Raw genomic sequence first — 8176 nt, forward strand, 5'->3', positions numbered from 1 at the left:
AAACATGCAGAGTCAAAGACTAATACCTCAACTCAATAATGCTTAGTTCACATAGATTACTTCCCACCATTCTTCTGCAGCAGGTCATCTCAGTAACTCCGTGGTCTCTCCTCCATCTGTGGCATTGGATGGTTGTGGGGGGGTCAACTGGAACCACAGGCTGGCTGGTTTCTGCATCCTAGGGCACTGGCAGTCCCTCCACAAAAGCCTGCAAAGCACCTCTGCTCCCTTCAGCTGTCAGCCTAGACAGAACTGAGCTGCTCCCTTTTATATCCTGGTTCCAGTTGGAGCATTCCCAGCAAGTATGAAGGGGCATAGCCCACAGATCATGATTAGCCCCCGCTGAACCATGCATGGGGGGTATCCTCTGTCACAAACACTCCCCCTTAAGAGGGTGTCCATTGGTGGACCTTCCTCTTCATCGTCTCCTTCCACTTGGGAGAAGTCTGTGTTTGCATGAGCCTTCCCTGGCCCAGCGTAACATACAGAAGTCATAGGGTTGGAGCGGGAAGTACTACCTCATGATTCAGGCACTGGTGTCCTTCATGTTATTAATCCATCTGAGGGGTGCATGGTTGGTGACCAGTTGAAAGGGCTTCCCCAGTACAGAATATCCCAGGGTATGTCTACACTACAGCGCTAATTCGAACTAACTTAGTTCGAATTAGTTAATTCGAACTAAGCTAATTCGAACTAATGCATCCAGACTAAAAAAACTAGTTCGAATTAGCGTTTTGCTAATTCGAACTAGCATGTCCGCATTAAGTGGACCCTGAACCGGGCTTAAGGATGGCCGGAAGCAGTGCCGGCAGGGCATCAGATGAGGACTTAGAGCGTGGAGCTGCTGCCTCAGGCTAGCCGAGGGCTGTGCTTAAAGGGACCCCACCCCCACCCCGGACAGACAGTTCTCAGGGGTGCCCCTCTTGCAAAGCAGTCCTGGCTTGGAGTGCTCTGAGTGCCCACACTGGGCACATCACAGCACTCGGCCATCAGCCTGGCTGTACTTGCCGCAGGCTGCCATCTGGGGAGAAGGAGCAATTGGGGGGCTGCAGGAGAGCTTCCACCCCCAGAAGCACGCAGAGCCAGCCCAGTCCTCCCCATCGGGGGCTCGTACCCCATTCCTCCGTCACCTCCTTCCACTTACCCTTCCCTAGCCCCCCTTCCTGATGTACAAAATAAAGAAAACGTGTGGTCAAAAATAGAATCTCTCTTTATTGAACAAAACTCGGGGAGACTGGGAAAAGGAGGTGGGAGAGGGGAAGAGAGAGGGTGGAAGAGGGGAGGGCAACTACAATGATCAGAGGTTTGGAACAGGTCCCATATAAAGAGAGGCTAAAGAGACTGGGACTTCTCAGCTTAGAAAAGAGGAGACTGAGGGGGGATAGGATAGAAGTCCATAAAAGCATGAGTGGGGTGGAGAGGGTGCATTAAGAAAAGTTCTCCATTAGTCCCCATAATAGAAGGACTAGAGGACACCAAAGGAAAAGGATGGGTAGCAGGCTTCAAACTACTAACAGAAAGTTGCTCTTCACAAAGCAAAGATTCAACCTGTGGAACTCCTTGCTGCAGGAGGTTGTGACGGCTAGAACTTAGAACAGAGTTTAAAGAGAAGTGAGATAAAGTGATGGAGGCTGGGTCCATGGAGTGCTATTAGCCAGGGGGTAGGAGTGGTGTCCCTGCCCAAAGTTTGTGGAAGGCTGGAGAGGGATGGCACGAGACAAATGGCTTGATCACTGTCTTCGGTCCATCCCCTCCAGGGTCTCTAGGGTTGGCCACTGTCGGCAGACAGGCTACTGGGCTAGATGGACCTTTGGTATGACCCAATACGCCCATTGTAAGCTCAGGGCTCAGGGTTGGGGGTCTCAGTGGACCACCTTCATTTTCATGCACACCTGCTCCTAGGTGGCCAGGCTGGCAGCTCTCCTGCCCTAGACGGCCACTTTCCTGTGCCTAGTGCGGAGGTCGTGGACGAGGTCCATGATGTCCGCACTAAACCAGGCGGGTGCGGTCCTGGGCAGGCTCCCGAGAGCCGCCAGCCTGGTCCCGGGAAGAGGGGGATGGCTGGGTGGCAGCGGGAGGCTGGCTCGAGCCGTGCCAGGTGCAGGGTCTGCTAGCTGGGTGCTGGCCAGCCTGTGCCCCTTTAAGAGGTCCGGGGCCGGAAGGGGGGCAGACTAGTTTCCCTGGTGTTGGCCAGAGTGGCCACCAGGGAAAGCTGGGGAGGGCTAGCCTCCCACTAGTTTGAATTAAGGGGCTACACACCCCTTAATTCGAACTAGTAAGTTCGAACTAGGCTTAGTCCTCGTTCAATGAGGTTTACCTAGTTCGAACTAAGCACACCGCTAGTTCGAATTAAGTTCGAACTAGCGGAGCGCTAGTGTAGCGCCTATCAAAGTTAATTCGAACTAACATCCGTTAGTTCGAATTAACTTTGTAGTGTAGACATACCCCCAGGGTGTAGATCACCCACTTGATGGCCAGGGCCTCCCTTGCTATAGTAGGGCGGCAGGTCTCTCAGGAGAACAGCTTGCAGCTGAGATAAAGGATCTGGTGCTCCTTCCCACCTATTTCTTGAGATAGTACCACTCCTGGTCCTACCTCCGAGACCTCCATTTGAAGGATAGAAGGCTTTGTGAAGTTGGATGGGATAGGACCAGCTCTTGGTTCAGCTGTTTTCACAGGGCCTGAAAGGCTTCCTCACAGTCTTCTGATTACTGGACTTTCTGTGATTGGGTGTTCTTCATCAGGTCCAATAATAGGGTGCCCAGTGTGATGAAGTTGAGTACTAAGCAGCCACTGTGTCTGAAGTATTGTGGCACCTGTTTCTTTGTCATGGAGGTGGGGCAGTCACACAAGCCTTAGACCTTATTTATCAAGGAGCTATAGTTTTCCCCTTCCTACTGTGTTCACTAAGATGGCACTTGGCTGGATTCACAGTGAGTCCTGCATCTATTGGGGCTTACAATACCTTGCTAAGATGTCAGAGGTGTTTCCCCCAGCTGGTGCTGTGGATGACAATATTCTTAATGCACACGGCTGTATATTGCATATATGTTTGCAATATTTGGTTCGTGAGCTGCTGAAAAGTGGCTGAGGCTCTGTGCAGCCCAAATGGCATCCTGCTGAATTGCTATAAGCCAAGCAGGGTGTGGAAGGCACTCTTCTCACAGGAAGCCGGTATCAGGGGTATCTACCAATATCTGTTGGTCAGTTCTAGTGTGGAAATGAACTTTGCATTTCCCACTGTATTCCTCCTTGAGATTTCCCCATGTATGCATCCCAGTATCACTTCAGCTTTTTTGGCCACAGCATCGCATTTGTAGGTCATGTTCAGCTGAGTATTCACCAAGTTTCCCAAAATATTTTTCAGAGTTACTGTTTCTCAGGAAGCATCCCTCAAGATGTATGTATCACCTACATTGTTTTGTTCCTAGATGCATCTATTTACATTCAGCCATATTTAAATGCACATTTATTGTTAGCACCCAGTTTACCAAATGATCTATATCACTCTGAATCAGTGAGTTGTCCTTTCCATTATTTACCACTCCCCAATGTTTATTTCATCTGCCAATTTTATCAATGATGATTTTATGTTCTCTTCCAGGCTATTGATAATGAGATGACAGTCTAACTCCTTCCTGTACCTACATACTTTTCTTCTTTGCTGCTTGAAGCTTCCAGGATATCTCTGATGAAATCTACATATTTTACTACATTTAGGCTCTTGTGTAGTCCTCTGATACTTTTAGTCAAGTCCATGAGACATTGATTCCCTCAAAGTCATGGGCATTCCAATCCCAAAAGCAACCACATATTGTGGACCAGAAAGCCAACATAGATTGGGAGTAAACCATGGAGGAAGTGGGGAGGGGGGAAGGGCAGCAGGGTTGTGGCCCTGGATTTGCTGCTTGGCTTGTACTGAGCCAGCTCACAGAGACTGAGCATGCTCAATCATACTACTGAAGCCAACTGCCCTCACTCCATCCTCTCACTATCAGCAGACAAGAGTTACCTTGGTCATGTGATACTGAGGGTAGATGAAATAAGAGAGACAAGGTGGGTGAAATAATATCTTTAATTATATTATCTCACCCACCTTGTCTCTCTAATGTCCTTGAACCAACACAGCTACAACAGCCCTGTACACAACGGTAGATGAAATAGACAGTGATTTTATATCTATCTAGTTATAGAATCTAAAGCAATGCACTTCAGGCCTTCTTAGTATTAATTTTCAGCTACTGGCAGTTTACTTAATACTGCCCAGAGACAACACACAGCAGCCCCTGCTCTGAGGAGTTTATTTATAATCTAAAAGAGAGACACAGAGTTGATAGGATGTACCAGTAAATCACAAGGAGGGAGTATCTTATGGGGGAGGGGGAAGGGAACAGGTGTTTTGTTTCTTACCTCCTTATCATCTCCAGAAACAGAAGATACTTTTCATGAGAGGCTTTTACCTACAAAACTTGTCACCTGGGTCACCATGTCTATAAAATCAAGACTTGTGTGTTTATCTATTATCTAACAAGTCACTATGTAGACCAGGAAACGCCACTGGTAGCAGCTAGTGCAGTTCACCTATGCGCACACATTGATAGTTATTTTAATAAGTATCTCACCTTGGTGACATGAAAAACATTAACATCCTCTTTATATTGCTCAAGGAGCCATGGGATCTGTTCGAACACCTTATCTTGATGCTCTTCTTTATGCAGGAGGAGGCTCATCATAGTACCAAGGGCTTTGATAATGGCCTGCATGAGCTACATAGAGACACAGAATTTAAGTTCCTACAAATTCATTCAATATCATGCAATGGGCCCATCTTTTCTACTTCTGACGAGTGCAATTTCCCTTTTCCACTGTTGAAACAGCCCTATCTCAATATTTCCTGGTAAAGAGTTAAGACTCATGCATGGCTTCGTCTACACTGGCATGATTTTCCGAAAATGCTTTTAACGGAAAAGTTTTCCGTTAAAAGCATTTTCGGAAAAGCACGTCTAGATTGGCAGGATGCTTTTCCGCAAAAGCACTTTTTGCGGAAAAGCGTCCGTGGCCAATCTAGACACGCTTTTCCGCAAAAAAGCCCCAATTGCCATTTTCGCGATCGGGGCTTTTTTGCAGAAAACACTACTGTGCTGTCTACACTGGCCCTTTTGCGCAAAAGTCTTTCGGAAAAGGACTTTTGCCTGAACGGGAGCAGCATAGTATTTCCGGAAAAGCATTGACGATCTTACATGAGATCGTCAGTGCTTTTCCGGAAATTCAAGCAGCCAGTGTAGACAGCTGGCAAGTTTTTCCAGTCTAGACACAGCTATGGTGTTGGTTTCAGAATTATATTCTACTGCACCTCACAACTTTCCCAAGTGGGATATTTCCCCAGATTAGTATGCACACTAAACCAACTCATTCCTGCTGTAACTCTACTGGAACTGAATAGACATCTGCCAGGAATGAATTTAGCCCATTCTCCTATATTCATTTGCATGTCAGGTGACAAAACTGGAATCTATGTACACTATGTACAGACAGAATTTCCATGAGATTGTGACATTATAATCTTTTTTAAATGTTTTACATCATACTCCGTTCTATCCCAAAGAACCTGCCATTGAACTCCATCATCACAAAGAGTGCCATACACAGAGAATTTAACAATACAATTTCTCATAAAGGTTTAGAAAGCCTACAATTCTCACCTCCAAATCTTCACATGTGGTCCATTTGCTTGTCACATGACGATAGAGGGGAAGAATTTCATCACAGAATTGAGATTTACCCATTTTGGGAAATGGCCACCTTTCCCAGTTACTAAAATATACATTTACTGCCCTTGACCATTTTTCCAGAACTGCATGGAAGGAAAAAAGACAGGCAATATGAAAAGGATGCAATAGTAATAAGGATACGTTCTTTTATCAGTGAAGACACCCAGGCTTGTAGTTTATTACAATTCCATGCCCAATTCAGGAACAGCTGATGAAATCCAATAACAGTTTGGAATGATTTCTCTTCCCTCCTTTCCGTTTCTTGTTTCTCAAAAGGCTTTCTTCTCTTTTGTCTCTCTCCATCTCTTTTTAATTCCCATCATTTGAAAACATATTTTTTTCTCCCTTGTTACCTCTTAATTAGAGATGATTGTAAAGGTAGTTGAAATTAAATTAAAAGTGTTTACTCTTGTTTTTTTCAAAATTTCAAATTACAAAGATCATTCACATGTTTCAAAAATCAACAAATTTCAGCCACCTTTTTAGCTGCACAAAAACACTGAACACATCCTGATTAAAACTGTCATTGACATTTTTTCAGTTTAATATTCCATCAACTTGGAAAAAAATATGAAAAATGTAATACAAAAACAAAATATTTTGACCAGCTGTTTTCTGAATGATTCATGTCCTCTGCAGTTATTGCTTATTTAGCCCTAAAACTGTATGATTTCCTGTTGGGTTACAGTTTGTCTGAAAGATGTTCAGTGCCCCTAACTCCTATTAGCTATACTGAGATTTGACAGCATTTTGCCCTAAAATTAGATGCACCCGCTGCCCTTGAAAGGAAAATTAAGGCTCAATCCTATGTTCTATGAAGCTGATGGCAAAATTCGCATTGATCTCAAAGGTGCAGGATTAATCCCTTAGGCCTGATCTACACTAAAGGGGAAAGTTGACTTAAGGTACGCAACTCCAGCTATGTTAATTATGTAGCTGGAGTTGACGTATCTTAAATCGTGTTTTCAGACTGTCCACACAGTGGAAGGTTGACAGGAGTGTTATTCCTCATGAGAAGCAGGACTACCGGTGCCAACGGGAGCACCCACTCAGTTCGAATTAGTGGGTCTTCACTAGACCTGCTAATTTGGACCCTGGTGATCAACTGCAGCAGCATTGATCTTCTGCATAGTGTAGACGTGGCCTTACTTGAGCATCAACTAAAAAGCAAAGGAAGAGAGAAGTGGAGAAGACCAGAGGACAGAGAAAGAGGGTGAAAGGAGATGATAATTAAGCAACTAAAGAGGAGGAATGGGTGGAGGGGTGGAAAACGGGAAATTTTTAAATGTAATTCAGTCTGTTGCCTGCACATTCTCCCCCAGGAGTTTCCTGGCACATGGGCAGCATCAGCTTTTGTTTATTTTTAAAATATCCACAAGTCATAAAGGGCCTGAACTTACAAATGCTCAGCACCTCCAGCAAAGTAAGGAGCACTCTCAACTCCACTGAGTGCCACAGGAGCATGAGGACTCAGCCCCTGGTACAATCCAGTTCAGAGCCTGTTTGTAACGATCAGTCACTTAACTCTGTACCAAGGCCCCTAAATATCCATTTTGGACATCTGCAATAAGTGCTGGCACTTACCACCACAAAATGCTTGCCTCAGCCTGCTCTCGTCGTCTAACATCTGCATGGAGCTCATGCCGTACAGGGTCATTCCCACAAAAGGAATGCACTTGAGTGCTGAAAAGAAGGACCAGAAGAAAAGGAAGACAGACAATTGACTGTTATCTGCCTTCTTACTATCGCATTTAGAAACACCGCTGGGTCGGATGCTATGGGCTCCTAGGTCATTTTGTGCTGCGTACACAAATGATAAGGCAGAAGTAAAAAATCAGTGGGGGATTTACCCTGAGGAGGAGCATTCTCCACCAATGTGCAGCTGTGCCAGATGCCCAATCCTCTCCCAGAGTAGGAGAGAGAGCACTGGGGAGGGATGAGAAATGGAATGGAGAAGAGCTCCACTAGACCTGATTTTCCTCAATCCTGTCCTTTAAGAACTTCAAATGGGGCATAAGAGCTTGCACCTTGGTGTGGATAGCTCATGGTCTAGCAACTGGAACCAGCCACAGCAGTTCATCTCATGCCCCCCAAATAGCACTCTGTGTAGCTGTACAGAGCGTGAACCTCTGTCCTTAAATGGAAGACAATAACTTTGAAACAAAAGATGGAAGTTGACATACGATAAGCTGATGATAGGTTGCCCAGCGTAATCAAAGTGAACACGTCAGACAGCTTCAGTGGATTCAGATGACATTGAAGCTCATACATCACCTCACTGAAATAGCAGCGTGCCAGAGCCACTAATGTGTTGCTCGCTGCCACTTTTAGTTCATTTGTTGCGTCCTTAAAAAATACAAAAAGAGAGAGACTGAAGTGATTAAAGCCAACTACACCAGCCAATG

This window comes from Pelodiscus sinensis, chromosome 18 (genome assembly GCF_052426305.1).
Source record: "Pelodiscus sinensis isolate ZL-2025 chromosome 18, ASM5242630v1, whole genome shotgun sequence".
Classification (NCBI taxonomy): Eukaryota; Metazoa; Chordata; order Testudines; family Trionychidae; genus Pelodiscus; species Pelodiscus sinensis.